The sequence below is a fragment of the Chelonia mydas genome, chromosome 2 (assembly GCF_015237465.2).
Source record: "Chelonia mydas isolate rCheMyd1 chromosome 2, rCheMyd1.pri.v2, whole genome shotgun sequence".
Lineage (NCBI taxonomy): Eukaryota > Metazoa > Chordata > Testudines > Cheloniidae > Chelonia > Chelonia mydas.
In genome coordinates, this window is record NC_057850.1 from 78,653,394 (window position 1) to 78,672,262 (window position 18,869).

Consider the following 18,869-nt stretch of genomic DNA (forward strand, 5'->3'; position numbering starts at 1 on the left):
TTAACCAGGGTCAGGGCTAAAGCAGGCAGAGAATCAAGGAATTCATTACTGTGATGGGGTGTACCAGGCGCCCTGCTGGGCGCTTTGTGGTCCTACCACACCCCACCCCAGGGAAGGAGCAGCAGAGGTGGGTCCTCCAGGCCTGCCTAGAAAGGCTGCAAGGAAGCAGCCAATCAGAGCACAGCAGGCTCAGTTAAAAGGCACTGCAGGGCTAAAGCAGGTCAGTTGCTGGCTGAGACTAGAAGGGTGAAGGAGGATTAAAAGGTTGTGAAACTCTGCAGGTAAAGAGGCTTGAGGGAGACCCTGCTCAACCAGGGGAGGACTGTGAAGCTCTCCAGGCAGAGAGGCCTGGGACAGGGAACCCTGAGAAATCAATACTGACTGAGAAACTCTCCTGGCAAGGAGGCCTGGGGGAAACCCTGTTTAAACATGGAACAGACAGAGAGTTCCAGAAGGAGATGGGACAGAGTGGGAAGCAGCCCAGGGAATGCTGCTGCTGCAGCAGCAGCTATTAAAGAAAGCTACATGTGGTTGCTATTTGTAGGGTCCCTGGGTTGGGTCCTGGAGTAGTGGGTGGGCTCAGGTCCGGCCACTGGGAAAGTGGCCTATGCCCCAAGAAGGGCATAAGACTCAGTACTAAAAGCCTGAGAAAGAGACTAGCATTTAAATAGGCACATGGATGGCTTAAGACTCTGGAGAGGTCCAACCATTTGGTGGACTGTTACCCCAAGGGGATTCCTTCATGAAGTTAGACTAGCTGGAGGGCTGACCCACCTGGTGAGGAAAGCTGCCAACAGGGGGTGGTGGGAACAGAGAAAGGAAAGAGTGCAGGATTGCACCCAGCTGATAGGAGGCGCTCATGAGAGGTGAGTGCACCCTGTCACAGTTACACCGTGTAGGCTAGATGCAGTAGAGAATCTGAGCTATCGTTTCAAATTTATGGCAGTAAGCTATTAGCTAGGGATGAATATTCATACTGGTGCAGATGACTTAAAAAGAGTCCTGAATCTTCGCTCCAGAAAAGGACACATTTATTTTCACTTGAAGTTCAAAAAAACTTGGTCAGTCTTTTCGGAGAAGAGGGAAGAAAGAAATTTGGTTTTTGCCATGACAGGTGCTTGTTTATTTTGTTTTAATTTTCATGTACTTCTGTACATTCTGGATTTAGCTAGGACCAGAAACTACTAGCCATAGAATATCAGGGTTGGAAGGGACCCCAGAAGGTCATCTAGTCCAACCCCCTGCTCGAAGCAGGACCAATTCCCAGTTAAATCATCCCAGCCAGGGCTTTGTCAAGCCTGACCTTAAAAACCTCTAAGGAAGGAGATTCTACCACCTCCCTAGGTAACGCATTCCAGTGTTTCACCACCCTCTTAGTGAAAAAGTTTTTCCTAATATCCAAACTAAACCTCCCCCATTGCAACTTGAGACCATTACTCCTCGTTCTGTCATCTGCTACCATTGAGAACAGTCTAGAGCCATCCTCTTTGGAACCCCCTTTCAGGTAGTTGAAAGCAGCTATCAAATCCCCCCTCATTCTTCTCTTCTGCAGACTAAACAATCCCAGCTCCCTCAGCCTCTCCTCATAAGTCATGTGCTCTAGACCCCTAATCATTTTTGTTGCCCTTCGCTGGACTCTCTCCAATTTATCCACATCCTTCTTGTAGTGTGGGGCCCAAAACTGGACACAGTACTCCAGATGAGGCCTCACCAGTGTCGAATAGAGGGGAACGATCACGTCCCTCGATCTGCTCGCTATGCCCCTACTTATACATCCCAAAATGCCATTGGCCTTCTTGGCAACAAGGGCACACTGCTGACTCATATCCAGCTTCTCGTCCACTGTCACCCCTAGGTCCTTTTCCGCAGAACTGCTGCCTAGCCATTCGGTCCCTAGTCTGTAGCGGTGCATTGGATTCTTCCATCCTAAGTGTAGGACCCTGCACTTATCCTTATTGAACCTCATCAGATTTCTTTTGGCCCAATCCTCCAATTTGTCTAGGTCCTTCTGTATCCTATCCCTCCCCTCCAGCGTATCTACCACTCCTCCCAGTTTAGTATCATCCGCAAATTTGCTGAGAGTGCAATCCACACCATCCTCCATTTATGAAGATATTGAACAAAACCAGCCCCAGGACCGACCCCTGGGGCACTCCACTTGACACCGGCTGCCAACTAGACATGGAGCCATTGATCACTGCCCGTTGAGCCCGACAATCTAGCCAGCTTTCTACCCACCTTATAGTGCATTCATCCAGCCCATACTTCCTTAACTTGCTGACAAGAATACTGTGGGAGACCATGTCAAAAGCTTTGCTAAAGTCAAGAAACAATACATCCACTGCTTTCCCTTCATCCACAGAACCAGTAATCTCATCATAAAAGGCGATTAGATTAGTCAGGCATGACCTTCCCTTGGTGAATCCATGCTGACATTACATCCATGTAACGCAATAGGTCTGTATGGCATTTTGGATAATCTTCAGATGAGGCTTGGATAGGCCACAGAGAAGCACCCAAATATTTATCATCAAACTTCTTGAATTTGCCAGTCTCTGCTATTGGGGTACTACTTCCAGTCAAAATCCATGACTTTTACCATTTAAAAATCTCTGGGAAGAAATCTTCATCCTTTTCCATCTCATGTGACTTGTCACATGACTTTTATTATGAGTCAGAGGGCACGTTCCCATGATCCTCAAGAAACAACGAGGGTTGTGGTTACAGAAAGTTGCAGGGTGTGAGATGCATTAATAGTACCCTGTTATAATGTGATAATGATGCCGTGTCACAAGTTTAGCATAACATGGAGGGCAAGTCTTCTAATACTAAAAATGGACCTGAACAACAGCTCCAAAAAACTCCCAACCTTTGAATGTTGACTCCTGATCTAAATGTTGCAATGGGCTAATATTTCTATAATAGGCTGAACTCAAACCTTGGATTGTGCCACCAGCTCAAGGAGCTTGGCTTGTTTAGCCTAACTAAAAGAAGGTTGAGGGGAGATATGATTGCTCTCTATAAATATATCAGAGGGATAAATATCGGAGAGGGAGAGGAATTATTTAAACTCAATACCAATGTGGACACAAGAACAAATGGATATAAACTGGCCATCGGGAAGTTTAGACTTGAAATTAGATGAAGGTTTCTAACCATCAGAAGAGTGAAATTCTGGAATATCCTTCCAAGGGAAGCAGTGGGGGCAAAGACCTATCTGGCTTCAAGATTAAGCTCAATAAGTTTATGGAGGAGATGGTATGATGGGATAACAACATGATTTTGGCAATTAATTAATCTTTAAATATTCATGGTAAATAGGCCCAATGGCCTGTGATGGGATGTTAGATGTGGTGGGATCTGAATTACTATAGAGAATTCTTTCCTGGGTATCTGGCTGGTGAATCTTGCCCATGTGCTCAGGTTTTATCTGATCGCCATATTTGGGGTCAGGAAGGAATTTTTCTCCAGGGCAGATTGGAAGAGGCCCTGGAGGTTTTTTGCGTTCCTCTGTAGCATGGGGCATGGGTCACTTGCTGGAGGATTCTCTGTTCCTTGAAGTCTTTAAACCATGGTTTGAGGACTTCAATAGCTCAGACATAGATGAGAGGTTTTTCACAGGAGTGGGTGGGTGAGATTCTGTGGCCTGCGTTGTGCAGGAGGTCAGACTAGATGATCATAATGGTCCCTTCTGACCTTAATATCTATTAACTATTTTTGGACATCTTCAGATCTACATCAGAGTTCTTCAGTTGGGGACCATCTCTAGTATTTACTAAATAATTTCACAATATACAACATCTTCCACTGAACTGCAATTAACTGAGGTGCACAGCTATCTGGTATTTTCAATGATATTGCCTCTAGCAGCTGAAGGAATGAAAGCAGTACCAATAGTGGCTCAATAATCCCTACTGTGAGTCTGATTTGTTATTACCTATCCATAGGAATGATATGTCTGCCAAGTACAAGCTCCAATGGAATAGGTCCACATGTTGGTGTACTAATGGTTACATTCAGTTTGGTGCGGAGGTGTCACCCACTAGTGACTGGAGGACTGAAATGCTACAGATTCTGACCAAAAAGAAGTTATCTTTTAGCTTCAGCTTACCAGTGAAGCTACAGGAGAACTTTTTTGGTCAGAAGCAGTGGCATTTCAGTGAAGCTAAAGGAGATGTGAGGGTTGTTAGTTTAAGTCCAGATATTCATCATATATTCAAGACACAAGCAGTATCCAGCTACTATTAAAATAAAGCTCCTTCTTACAATCATCAGTCGTAGCATTAGAGCATGTTTTTTCCCCCTCTTGGCCCATATGAGTACACATGCAACCCCCCTCTAAAGGATTTCTTCTCCTTTTGCCTGAGAGGTCAGAACTTGCTTTCTGCACCATGTCCCGCTCTATAGGCGTGGCTCCCATACATATCCTGTAGCCAGCTGACTGAGCCAGTACCATCTTCCTTGCTTCCAAGAGGCTCAAAAGTTATTTCATGGCTCGGTGAATATGAGACAGTGTCAGTTTCCCCCTGTAGACCAAGAACATCCCCCTCCATGACAAACATGAGGTCTAACCAGCCTGACAACTGCACCTATGTTGCTGTTGTCAATCTAGCGGGGAACAACTTCCTGAACTGATTGAAGGTAATGGGACACACAGCACATTTTTCTCTTGTCACTATTACATTTTATTTTTTTCAAATGCAGAAAATCAGAATGTAAGAACTAGGGCTGGGCCTAAATCACAAAATACGTGGCCTCTAGGGAAGTTTGGATCTGGATCCAGATCTCAGTCTGAACTCTAACAGCTCTAACAACAAAGCCCTCCACTGACCACCCCAGTTCTTTGTTTATACTTCCTATCGCTCCCCTCCATAGTGTTGTCTTTTGGATTCCATCCTACATAGTGTCAATATTTCAGTGTTACTCCTTGGCTTGCATTTTGTTTAAGATGTATGTCAGCTTCAAATAGCAATGACGGAGGACATGAATTACAAATATTATGATGCATTAAGCTGTGAAAAGACAATGGTTAAATAAGGAAGCTGATCGGCTGAGACCAAAAGAAAATAAGTGGAATTCCATCAAAAGGAAAGATGAATGAACAGAGCTACAGTGACATCTGCTGGTCCGTTCATTAGTATTAGAGATGGTACTGAAAATTGGCACAGTGAGGGGGGAGCGGAATTACACGTTAAACTTAATAAATCCTAAACTAAAATCTTCTTTTTGATGAAGATACATCATGTTTAACTGCTATAATGTATAATTCTGCACCCAGGAGAAAAACAGTGATTGGAATGGCAGGTTATTATATTTATCATAAAATCATACACAGCAGGGTTGGAAAGATCCCTTTGCCTGTTAGGATAACTACTACCCATGATGGCCTAATTTTTCAGAAGCGAGCAGTGATTTCAGGTGTCTCAATTTGTAGGTCTTCATCTTGTCAAACCTTAAAGGGGCCAAATTTCTGGTAAGTGCCGAGCACCTACCCTTTGAGAATTTGGGCCTTTTTAAGGTGTCTCAGTATGGACAGCCAGAAACAGAGGCACCCAAAATATCTGGTGCCTGTATATGTGTGTTTGCGGGGCGGGGTGCTGGAGTGATCGCTATGAAGGAAAAATATCAATTTACAAGACATCTGGAGACGTGGCTTCACTCTGATCTGTACCTTTTAGCCTAATAACCATGAAGTCCCTGTTAAATACAATCTTTGCAAATGAGATGAAAAAAATTCCCCTTCTCCCACAATCTAGAAGATCATACAATGTTTTTATTTGCTTTGAGTAAGGTATATTTCTTAACATAGAAAGGAGGTTTCCAAAGCAGCATATACTTTAGCCTATATAATGATTGTCAGATTTCAATAAATAAATACATAGAATCATAGAATATCAGGGTTGGAAGGGACCTCAGGAGGTCATCTAGTCCAACCCCCTGCTCAAAGCAGGACCAATCCCCAATCAAATCATCCCAGCCAAGGCTTTGTCAAGCCTGACCTTAAAAACTTCCAAGGAAGGAGATTCTACCACCTCCCTAGGTAACGCATTCCAGTGTTTCACCACCCTCCTAGTGAAAAAGTTTTTCCTAATATCCAACCTAAACCTCCCCCACTGCAACTTGAGACCATTACTCCTTGTCCTGTCCTCTTCTACCACTGAGAATAGTCTAGAACCATCCTCTCTGGAACCACCTCTCAGGTAGTTGAAAGCAGCTATCAAATCCCCCCTCATTCTTCTCTTCTGCAGACTAAACAATCCCAGTTCCCTCAGCCTCTCCTCATAAGTCATGTGTTCCAGACCCCTAATCATTTTTGTTGCCCTTCGCTGGACTCTCTCCAATTTATCCACATCCTTCTTGTAGTGTGGGGCCCAAAACTGGACACAGTACTCCAGGTGAGGCCTCACCAATGTCGAATAGAGGGGAACAATCACGTCCCTCGATCTGCTCGCTATGCCCCTACTTATACATCCCAAAATGCCATTGGCCTTCTTAGCAACAAGGGCACACTGCTGACTCATATCCAGCTTCTCGTCCACTGTAACCCCTAGGTCCTTTTCTGCAGAACTGCTGCCTAGCCATTCGGTCCCTAGTCTGTAGCTGTGCATTGGGTTCTTCCGTCCTAAGTGCAGGACCCTGCACTTATCCTTATTGAACCTCATCAGGTTTCTTTTGGCCCAATCCTCCAATTTGTCTAGGTCCCTCTGTATCCTATCTCTGCCCTCCAGCGTATCTACCACTCCTGCCAGTTTAGTATCATCCGCAAATTTGCTGAGAGTGCAATCCACACCATCCTCCAGATCATTTATGAAGATATTGAACAAAACCGTGTTTATTTACTACTTACCATATCTTCTCAAGCAAGATGCCTTCTCAGCAGGACCTCTTTTCCACAAATGAGATATTAATACTTTTCTGTTGCCATTACTAAAAAATTAATAAAGTTCTCATCCTTTGGAAAACAGCTGAATTATTTAAAAATATGCAACACGCACCTTTGCTTTCTTAATCCAGATGACAAGGGGGTAGGCAGACAGAGTGACAAAAGGAACTTTCCATTTCATCTCTAAAATACTGCTTTGGGATTGCTGTGGGTGGGTTTAGAGTGCTGTAATTTTATGGTGCACAGAGCATCCTTCTTGCACATCTAAAAACTGAGAAAAAGAGATCACATTATTGCAGTATGTGGGAGGGAGGAGATATATAAATAACAGAAGTGCATAAAATATAGACATGAATGATACCATTGGACACCATCCTACCTTATACCTATATTAATCGGAACCAGTAGCACTTAACAGCAATAAAATGTACATTTGATAAAACAATGCTAAGAGGAGTATCCTTAGGAACTATGCAACTCATCCAAGATTGCCCACATAAACACTTCACCTGCCACAAGACCACTAACAAATATAAAGAAGTTGGATGAGACTTCTACCCTGTCTTCATAGCCAAGTGCTATCATTGTTGTTAAGTGTTTATGGAGCTCACTTTCCAAATAAAGTAGGGTTTGGGGATTTTGTTTTAATTTCCTTTGTTTAATCAGAACTTTTCTCTATTGCCATCCATACATGTTCGAGATGCTTATTCTCTGGTTCAGATAACAAATAATCCAAACCTTCTGCCATTTCAGGCAGTGTCCTAATCAGCGTTACATGCAATTCATTCTGGCGTACTTAATGACTAGGGAAGTCTCTAAATGAAGTATATTTGTGGGGAGTAGCACCTGGAGGGCTGCCAAAGAGGCTGACTACCGTACAGTTTTTAAAAGAGAGTGGCCTATTAGAAGATTATGGAATGGAAGGGAGTGTTATGGGACTATTGGTGGCTCAGTGAAAGGGAAAGGAAAGCCTAATTGCTCCAGGAGCGTTGGCGAAGAGAGGGAACGAGTGAACTATTGGAAGGTTGCAAGAATGGACCTCAAAAGGTTTGGATAGTAATCTAACGTTGGGGTTATGTGAACCACGCTGTACTTCCTAGGCCTTTGAAGTTCACTTATCCATGTTGCCTGGCCGTTAACATCTACTGTAGTTTCCTGTCCCGAATTCTGAATTTTCGGGGGTTGGGGTTCTATTTTTACCACTTTGTAATTATGCTGCATTGAAAATGCAATGTGATATTGTTCCGGCCTGCTCAGTTCCCACTAGAGCTGGGTAAATAAAGAATTTTGTTATTGTTGTTCACTGGCAATTCTGAAAAATCAGAACAAAAATTGTTTGGGTCGAACAAAATATTTTGTTTGACCTGAAACAAAAAGTTTAATTTTGATTGACCATTTTTTAATGTTTTGATTGTGTTTTTGATAAAATTAAAAGAAAATTTTAAACAGTCATTTTGAGCTGATAAATTGAAACATTTTTATTTTGAAAATATCAAAATGAAGGTTTTTTAAATTAAAAAAAATGTTTTTGTTTTGTTTCAGTAAAAAACTAATTTGGTGAAATTGACACAAATTTGTGAAATCTTTGCATCACTATATCTGTATTTTTGTCTGAAAAAAGTTTAGGGCAAAAAATTTCACTGAGCTCTAGTTCTTATCCATTTCATTGCCTACACCATCATATCATGTTGCTCAAATGATTAGCTCAGTTGACCAGGGCTTCCCATCCACTCTTACTGTGTTATAGTATTATTATTTAGGGTGACCATACATCCCGTTTTGGCCGGGACAGTCCTTTTTTTTTAAGCCCTGTCCCTGCTGTCCAAATTTTTTTGACAAAAGTGGGCATTTGTCCCATTGCTCTTGCCAACTTGAGCAGTTGGCAAGAGTAAATAGGCCAAATGTCCACTTTAGTCAAAAAAGTGGGGTGCGGGGGGGAGCTGCGATGCCAGCCCCGCGAAGGGAGGGTGGGGGAGCAATGAGGGTAGCCTTGTGCAGGGATGGGGGTAGGGGGCCTGAGGCGAGCGGCTTGAGCCAGGCCCACATGCAGGGTGGGACAGGGGCCTTGGGCCAGCCCCATGTGGACAGGAGGGAGGGAGGACTCAGGCTGGGCTCTGTACAGGAGGCCTTGGGCCTGCGCCGTGCAGTGTCCTGTTTTCCCTTTGGGAAAATATGGTCACCCTATTATTATTACTAGGCAGAGTTAAGTCTAATACAGAATGGAAGGATTATACTGAAAAGCCAAAAAAGGAGAGAACAAGACAAGATAAGAAACTTGAAGACTGTGAATAAGCTAAAAGAGCTGATAATACTGGAAAATGGACTGTACTCACAAATATGGAGTAGTGAATGGAAAACAGAGCAAAGGCTATTGGCCAAGAAAAAGCATGAGATCAACTGCAAAGCTTAATATGTGGTCACCTCAGGTAGTGAGGTGGTTTTATCACCCATGCTGATTTTGCTGTGTCTGTCCCATGTCTCGTGACCCAGTTATTCCAAAATTCTTCCTGAGACTGGCAGTGTTACCAGATCATGATATGGTGTTGTGCCATGATTACTTTGCATTGTGATTTGAGGGAACAAATACCATGACAGCTTGACACAACAATCAGAAGATAGTTGAAAAAGCAGCAACACTATTTCATGGTAATGGTGGCCTTCAGCCTGCATTGGCTAAAATAAGGCTCTGAGGGTGACTTTTTTACCTCTGTGATGACTACTAGGAGTTTTGGACCTGCTGCGTTTGCCAATATCTTTGTACTGCTAATCTAATCAGAGGCAGATTTTATTATAGGTTGTCTTTTGCTTTATATTCCATTCCTTTTCCTTGATAAGTTGCAGCTTGCAAAATTAAAACACACCATACTTTATGCATCTGGAGTTAAGACCAATAACATACCCAGCTTGTCAGATATGTGCCTATCAAAAAAAAAAAAAAAGCTGAGGTGCCATGTTTTAAAATAAAGTGAGAGGGTCACACAGAAAAATGTCAGCGTGTGGATTTTTAAAAAATAAGAAAGAGTAACACACTAATATCTCCAAAGAGAAAATCAGCCTTCCCTGGCCCATGAGCCACATGCTTAGTTTGTCGTGTTGCTTCTAGGTTGGACTATCTTAGTAATGTGCTTTATTTAGGGAGCATCCTTGGAAACTACTCAGAGCCTTCAGCTGGTGCACAACATGGCTTTCCGCTTGCTTAGCTGAGTGAGCCATGACAAGCACACTAAGCCTAAACTCTGTGTCTGTACTGGTTTCCTATGTGCTTCTGAGTGCAATTCAAGTTGTTTTAATCTATTAAGCCCTACATGGTCTGGATTCTGGCTACTTTAGACAGTGCCTCCCTTTTGCGTACCCTCTCAAAAGCTGAGGTCTGCCAAGGCACTCTGACTAAAAGTGCCAAGATTTAAGGCTGACTGTAGGGCATTTTTGTTGAAGGGTCCATGACCTTTGTAGTCATTCCCCTCACCAGTGTCAGAATTTATTGAACCTTCAGGATTCACTCCATGGTCCATCTTGTTTGTCCAGACAGTTTCTTGGATAAAAGTTTGGAGGAGAGATACCTCATGTCCAAATGGTTGGAAGGGGATGGTGTTCTGAGTTCCTTTAGATTACAGAAGTGGTTGTGATTGATCTAGGATGTGCCTGCTTGCTGCCAGTTCAATGTGGTTTGTCATTTTAAAAACGGTAAAGGTGCAATGGGACCTTGTCTTATACTGGCAGTTCTGAGAAGCATTTCTAATAATAGCAAGAAAAAAGAATCTTGAGTGATATTGGTGAAGGGAAAACAGGATCATGTGTTTGGACCCTTTCTAGCTCATTTGAAGGCTCTAGGTTCAACAGAGAGAGGCACACTCTGGAGTCATGGGAAGAAGCCCATAGATGAGTGAATGAAAAACTTTAACCCTGAAGCAAATATCTGTACTTGGTAAACATTTGGGGCAGGGATTGTCATTTAGTATATGTCAATTCAAAGTCTATCACAAGGGGGCACTGACATGTCCAATAATTGTGGACTTGGGATAATTAGAGTTCAAAGAATTTTGTGAAATTAAAGAGAACTGTGTGAAATAATGGAAATGCTGGTTTGGTTAAGGCAGGAAAATCCTTAGGCTCAAATTTGCCTATTTCCATGTAAAAAATGCAGAAGGGTGTAATTAAAAGGTCTTTGGTTTGTGGATTGCTACCACTTTAGAAGCTTCACTCATGGTGAAGAGTTCCACTGACTTCAATGGAGCTCCTAATAGAAGTGAAATCACCCACGGGGTTAAGTGTTTGCAGGATCAGGTTCTTAGAACCTGACCCCCCACAATCACTTACATACATTATTAACTTAAGTATGTGACCCTTCTGATTGTCTGCAGGATCAGGGCCTTCCACTGTAAGTTCCTTGGTTCGAGGACTGAGCACAGTGTCAGCAATTAATTACTGAGTAATTAATAATAAGAATACTTTTAATATATGGAATTTGATAAAGCAAAATGTCTGGGTTTGTGTTAAAAACATACACAAAAAGCCTATAAATCCAATTGAGCAGGCTGTATGTAACCTTCCTCTGACTTGACACTGCAATAATGTATACAATTTCCAAAACCATGTTGTAATTGAACACAATATGTAATCTGCAAATGCTTGTTTTACAGGTGACTCAATCCATTTGTCTGATTCTTGCAGCCCTGCTCTATATGCATATCACATGCAAGATCTTGTTTCCACATACGCAGAAAGATTTGATGCGTCTTTTGTGCTTTTGACATCCAAACAACCCAGTTCCCATCCTGACACAGCAATTGAAGTGTGTTCAACCTGGCGGCCCTGAGTGTTTACTCTTGAATACATAAATCAGTTATTTCACTGCGCGGTTATAATTCCTCAAAAATTATATTCTGCCCAAGTCTAAGGCTTTTAAAAAACAAACAAACAAAAGACAATCCCACATAGGGCAGTAGAGAAATGAGCTGTGTAGCTTGTCACCCCCTTAAGAAGTGTTCATTTTCTGCCTGCAACAGTTGTCCTTCAGCAGGCGGCTAATGAAGCAGCAAAAAGGGGGTGGGGGTGGGGGATGAAGGCTTGTGCTCCAGTGATGTGGAATTCTGGGACCTGCAGATTTAGTCTACCAAGGCTTTTTTTCCTCCCTCTGGGGTATCAACAAAGCTGTATGACACTCCAGGCTCCTAATTCATGGGCCAGTGGCTGTTCATTCTGCTACCTGCTGGGCCTCCGTCATAATGATGAGTTCCAGCCTTCAAGGGTAATATTTTACATACTGTAGCTATCTTACTCTCTACACACAGAGGTACAGATTACATCGGGAGAGTAGCATGTTCTATACATGCACATACCAATCCGAATAAGCATCTTGAAGGAAAAGGGAAAGTCACTATCTAGGAAATATCAGTTGATTACAGGAGGGGTGAATTACTGAAGTTTGGAGATAAATGTAAAACACATTAACTGAAAAACTCACAAGCAATATATGGCTTTATTTATTTCTTCTGATTTTCAGGGGTACTGAGTACTCCCAGCTCCCATGGATATCACTTGGAATTGTGACTGCCCAGAGCCTCTGAAAATCTTAAATTTGCAAAGAATGTGTAACTACCAAGTAAGCTGGTAGCTATACTAAAATAAACGGACACTCAGCTCAAAACCTACATTTCAAAAATACTTTTTTCCATTTATTAACAACTAGAGCTGGCCAAAATGTTTCAAACCATTTTTTTTCTTTGAAAAGTAGCCATTTCTCATAAATGTGGCCACTTCTCATGGACGTTTTCTTGAAAAAGTTGTTTTTTCTGAAATTTTCTGGGATTTGGGTCTTTTTCTGTTTTGATTAAATTAGAAAATGAAAAATGTAGCATGATTTTCTGATGATGGTGTTGTCCCTCCTTTTTTCTCCCTTTCTCTCCCCTTTTCAGTGACAAAATGAAAAGAGGAAAATGGAAGAAGGAAAAGGAAAACCAAAAACTGAAAACATTTCATATCTGATAATGTTCGAATTTTGAAATATTTCATATGCCCAGAAATTGTGTTCCTTTTCAAACTTTGGAAAATGACTTCAAAGTTTTCTAAATTTTTCAGAACAGGTTTTTATATTTTTTGACCAGCTGTAGTAACAACACCTTAGAAACCTCAAAGTCAAACGTGTTTCTAGATTTGTCATCCTCCACTTTTACATGCAGAGGGGAAGGGATTGTTGACACATCCTGGTAGTTTCTGTTCACATGCCCTGGTACGGTAAGCCAGGTCCTTTCCTGTCCATTCACTCTATGCTGTGGAGAAGGGCATTCAGGAAGCTGAGGGAAAAGACTTTTATTCCAGACACAGTGTGTTATAAGAGGGACCTCACTGGACATGGCTGATATTGAGAGGGTTTCCTCCTATTCTGACAATCTCCTTATCATCCATAGCTTCCCCAATACAGACACTATCCTGATAATTGAAATAAATAAATACTACTGTGCAATGTGCAGCCTTTTTTTAATGGCACCATTTGTCTGATCTGACGGACAGTAGAACATAGCTTCTAGCTAAGCAGTGTCTCATTTTTTTAAAATATCAGCTAGGTAATAAAACAAATAAATACTTTAAAACTATCCAAAATTAGAGCTAGTCAAAATTTTCCAAATTTTCATTTTTAAAATAATTTTTCCCTTAAAATTTCAAATTTTTCAAAATTGCAAAAAGAGAAAATAATCAACTGTGTTTTCAGGATTCCCACCCCCAAAACTTGTCAATCAGCTCTACCTGAACTTAATAGTGAAATAAAGTGATTGTTAAATATAGCCATTGTTTATGTACTGTTGTTAGAGAAGAGGTGGCATTATTTAGTGATAAATTTAAAAAAAAAACTATTAGGGGAAGTGTTTTAATAATAACTGTTAAGCTTTTTCTTTTCTTTTCTTTAACTACAATACTAAGAGGAAGGGCTAAATTGATTCAATTTTTAAAAACCATCCTCCCAAAATTTCAGCAAAGCTTAATCTGAACAAAACCTTACTTGTGGGGCAAAGTTCACCTAAGTTTTTCCCACATCATTAATCTTTTTCATATGCCTTTGAATATCCTGGTACAATTCAGGACCAAAACTAGAAATATTGGATTCCTCACAAGAATTCTAACCAGTAGGGCAGTGTTTCCCAAACTTGGGACACCGCTTATTCAGGGAAAGCCCCTGGTGGGCTGGGCTGGTTTGTTTACCTGCCGCGTCCGCAGGTTCAGCTGATCTCGGCTCCCACTGGCCGTGGTTCACCGCTCCAGGCCAATGGGAGCTGCGGGAAGCGGCACAGGCTGAGGGACATACTGGCTGCCGCTTCCCGCAGCCTCCATTGGCCTGCAGCGGCGAACTGTGGCCAGTGGGAGCCGCGATCGGCCAAACCCGCAGACACGGCAGGTAAGCAAACTGGCCTGGCCCACCAGGGGCTTTCCCTGCACAAGCGGCGTCCCAAGTTTGGGAAACACTGCAGTATGGCATACTGCAGTATGGCATATTCATAAAACGCGAATATTGTGTATAGTGCTTGGATAAGGAACCAAAATTTGGAGTGCCTCTCCAAACCCAATTCAACTGAATTTGTTTAGGTCTAACCACCAATTTAAAATATTCTTCTATTTATTTTTATTACAGTAGCAACTAGAGGCTCTGGCCAACACTGGGGCCTTACCTGCTAGGTGCTGTTCATAGACATAGCAAGAAAAAGCCCCAGTTTCATGGAGATTACAGTCTAAATAGACAAAACAGCTAAAGAAAATAATATTTTCCCCATTTTACAAGTGGGAAACTGAGCCACCGAGATTAAATGACCTGCCCAAGGCAGAGAAGGGGACTGAAACCCAGATCTTGTGAGTCTTAGACTAGTGTCTTAACCTCAAGATTACAAAGCTGCTTCTATTTGAATTATTCTTGAAATTTGGTTTCCAGCTTCCATTTATGGGGGCAAAATCAAAATTACAGGGCATTTCTAAAGACAGGACTAGGGATTTGTGCATCACAGAATTACCAAATGGCATAATGATAGTAACCTAATTACATGTTCAAAGAGAGACCGTATTATACTTCTGAAACAGTTTCACTGGATTCTGAAACAGTTAGGTCCATTGATTCTCTGGGCTGTCTACATGGTGCGTTACTCTGCATTAGAGGGGCATGAATTCTAGTGCACACTAGCGTTTGCTGGGTCCACACAGGCCAGTTAGTGTGCAACATGCTAGAATTTACTTCCCCTCCAGTGCAGACTAATGCACTGTATAGACATGCCCTTTCTTCCTACCCACCACATCCTCCACTGAAGCTTCTCTTCTCGTTTTTACCTTGCCTTCCAACACTTGCTCTTCTACACGATTCATATAACCACGCGGCAATGTTCTATCAGTTAATTCCTTCCCTGTGACCCACTTTCTGATTTTATTGCTTCCTCTTATTATCCCCCACCTATTAGTCCAGTGACTGTACACATACACCACTGATTTCCAAGGTTATGGTTGAGGGTACTATGACTGAGATTCTGTTGAAGATCCTCTCTTCACTATACCATGTATTTTCAAATATTTTTACCTCAAAATAAGTTGTTTGAGAGAGGATGAGAGCCAGAGGTTGTGTATTGTATTTCTGTCTTGCAAACAGGTGCCCTAGGAAACTTCTATTTGTAGCAACAAGATCCAGATGCTGTAGGGTACTCCTTTTTCAGGACAGTCTGGTTCTTTCCCAAGAGTTTTGCCTTCCCCCCTGAGCGGTAACCTCACAAAGTTTTCTCGTCCTGGTCTGGCTCCTCGGTACTAAGAAACTCATAACTAATTACTATGACTTCAATTCTTAACTTGACCAGCTGTGTCAAAGCAAGGGAGCCATAGTCTCACAACTGCTGCAGGATCTATAATTTATCTTCCATATAAAAAAATCAATATTGGACAAAAGAATGACATTTAAAAATCATAAAATAAGTAGCTTGGTTTTACCTAAGATGCTTTTTTCTTCCCTTAGTTTTATATAACATGCACTGCTCTGTTTATATTCCTCTTGCGCCTTTTTGTGAGCAGAGTAATTCTCTTCCTGCTTTAGAAAACTTCTGGACAAGAGAAGAAACTACTAACAAGACCATTGAGGAAAGATAACAAAGGATGGGAAAGCCTCTGAAGATGTTGCATTTTTAATGCTCTGAAAGAGGGTAGGACTGTGTAACTTGTGTTTTTCTTAATTCTAAAATAGTGTTTCAAAATAGCGTTGTTTTCCAGGTATACAAAGGGAAACACTTCACTGTATACAGTGACGTTGCCCCTGTGCTTGTTCGCAGGCGGAAAGTCACTTACAGTCTCACAGCAACAAAGCATCAGGAAAAACCACTTATTCTTTTAATATTAGAGCAGCAGCAGCAAACACTTCATCAAAGATTTAGCGACCAGTTCTGCCTTACTCATGTGAGTAGTAGGGGCTGCAGGATCAACCACTCTATGCTCTCTTGCCCCAAAATGGAGCCCAGACTACAATTCACCTTTGAGGATTTTGTTCTCTCTGGTGATTTCAGTAAGCCAAAGGGGGGGGTGGGGCGGAGGGGTATTAGTACATTAGGCCCCTATTCTACTAAAACTTAGACATATGTATAATTTTACTTGTGTGAATTGCCCCTCTGATTTTGAGACTACTCTTATGAGTAAAATTATGTATATGTTTACATGATCCATTTGGGCCTTAATTAGTATTGGGGCCCCCCAGGGATTGGTATTAGAACTGCTGATATTTAATAATTGTTTTGAGGCAAATGGATACACTTGGGTACCAAGGCAATAAGCAACTTATGAGTAGTTAGGAAAGACAGAATTAGACTGCAAAGTTGGTGTGGATTGCTGATAACAATAAGGAACCATTGTGGATCATTCAATTAAGGTATCTATTCACTGTGCAACCTGATTTACACACACAAACATGTTTTGCACATTTAAAAAAATAAAATAAAATAGTACATACAAATATTTTAGCATGACATTAGGTCTGCCACTCTGCTTCTTTACACTAGCCTTTCGCACACAAGTGTAACTTCATTGACTTCAATGTGGTTGCTACTGGTTTTTATTGCTAAAAACAGAGTCAGGTCTGTTCTATGAAGAAATGATAAACCAGGATTTGTAGCACTCTTTAATTTTGGCCACTTCACCTTCAGAAAGGTATAATGAAGAAAGAAATAGGTCAAGAGAATGCAGATGGTTAGAGATACCAAGGTACAGCATGATGTACATCCAAGAGTCTACATAAACTAGGATTATTTAGCCAAGAATCTGGAAGAGCAGGAGGGAATTTGACTGAGATATTCAAAATTATAAAGGGTATAATGAATAGTATTCAGTTTCTCGTTTTGACTCTGTCTTCTTTTATGGCAGCAAAAGGACACTTGGTGGAATTAAGGGGCAGTAAAATAAAAACAAATAAAACAAAATAGTAATATACAGAATTCACAGGTCATTGAATTAAATCCTCTGGCAAAATTTATAAAAGGGCAGTTTCATGACTACTGGCTACATTTGTAACTTTGCTCATATTCCAGAATATAAACTGTTCAAAACCAAATGTTTTTATTTTAAACTCTCTTTTTGTAGGGAACTGGGTGAGAATTGCCAGTACTGCAAACTCCATGGATCGCACAACAGCATAGGAATGACATTTCCAATTTACATCAGTGCAGTGAAGCTCAGAATCTGGTTCAGTGGGTCCAAAAGGAATAAAAATGGCTTCCCCACAAATATACCAGGTGAGGGGAAAGGGAATGAAATATTGAGAGTAAGAAATAAGGAGGGAGTTAATTAATGATTATTCAAAAAAGGCTGAGTTAATGAACTGCTGTTTTAATACTGGTCTCTAACAGGGAAAATAAAGGAGAGGCATGTGATCAAGCAGGGGGTGTGACAACTGTCAACAGATATTTGGGAGGATGGGAGAGGAAATGTGAAATATGGTCCAATAGCTTATAAATAGGAGTAGAGGGATGAAACTGAGCCAAGAAAAATCAGTGTAAAGAGGTTGTCCTGAAAAGAAAAGGTATTAGCAGTGATCAAAATCCTTATTTTCCCTGATATTTTGTTTTGGTGCAGTGGTATTGGCATGGTTGTCTTGTGTTCTTGCTTTTGCTGTTTAGTTTTATGTTGTGTATGCGGTTCGGGGGGAGGGGATGGATTGTAGCCAATTATTTCATTTAATCATCTAATAGAGGATTTATTGTTGTGGTCAAGTAAATTAATTCATGTGTGATGGATAGGTTTAAGTAGGATAGTATCATCAGAATGTAAGGTTAATAGCATTTATGAGTGATGAGTATGTATTAGGTATATCAGCAAAGTAAGGCTATAATTAGGGTGACCAGATGTCCTGTTTTTATAAGGACAGTCCCGTTTTGGGGGACTTTTTCTTATATAGGCGCCTATTACCCCCCCACCCCCGTTCCATTTTTTCACAGTTCCTATCTGGTCACACTAGCTATAATGCAAGTCCTACAGGTTGAGGCCTGTAATATTTCAGCTTAGCCATACTAGGCTTAGGCCTAAGAAGGGTTGACAGAAGTAGGTTACCCAGGAATAACCCTGTACCAGTAAAGTTACAATTTACTGTAAAGAATGTGCCAATGGGTGATGTTTGTGAAAATGTCAGAATGTACTTTTCTAGACTGCAAGACACCAGATTGTAACGTCATGAGAAATTCTGCAGTAACTGCAGGTTACCATGGGGACTTTTCTACATAGATGCTAGGGGGAACTAAGAGGATAACCTACGAAAAGTGGAGCACCTCAAAGTTTATGGGGTGTGGAAGTGCAAATAAGGATGTCAACCCCTTTTTCCTATGTATATGTATGAGCCTTAGGAGGTGTAAGGATAACTCAGATAAAAGGTGTTGCCCAGTGTATGTGCTGGGGGAAGAAAGGCACAGGGAGATGGCAGAATAACAACCATGGGTAATGAGGAGGAAGACAATAATGACTGACACTCCAGGGTCCCCCAGCAGGAAAT

General features: G+C 41.5%; 1 long non-coding RNA gene across 1 annotated transcript; it reads left to right on the forward strand.

Annotated features, from left to right (window-relative positions):
* The first annotated feature begins 227 nt into the window (after positions 1-227).
* On the forward strand, positions 228-17,613 carry LOC122464252. The gene is made up of 3 exons (XR_006288197.1): positions 228-281; positions 15,939-16,044; positions 17,468-17,613. It is a non-coding gene; the product is annotated as an uncharacterized LOC122464252 (long non-coding RNA).
* The last annotated feature ends 1,256 nt before the right edge of the window (positions 17,614-18,869 follow it).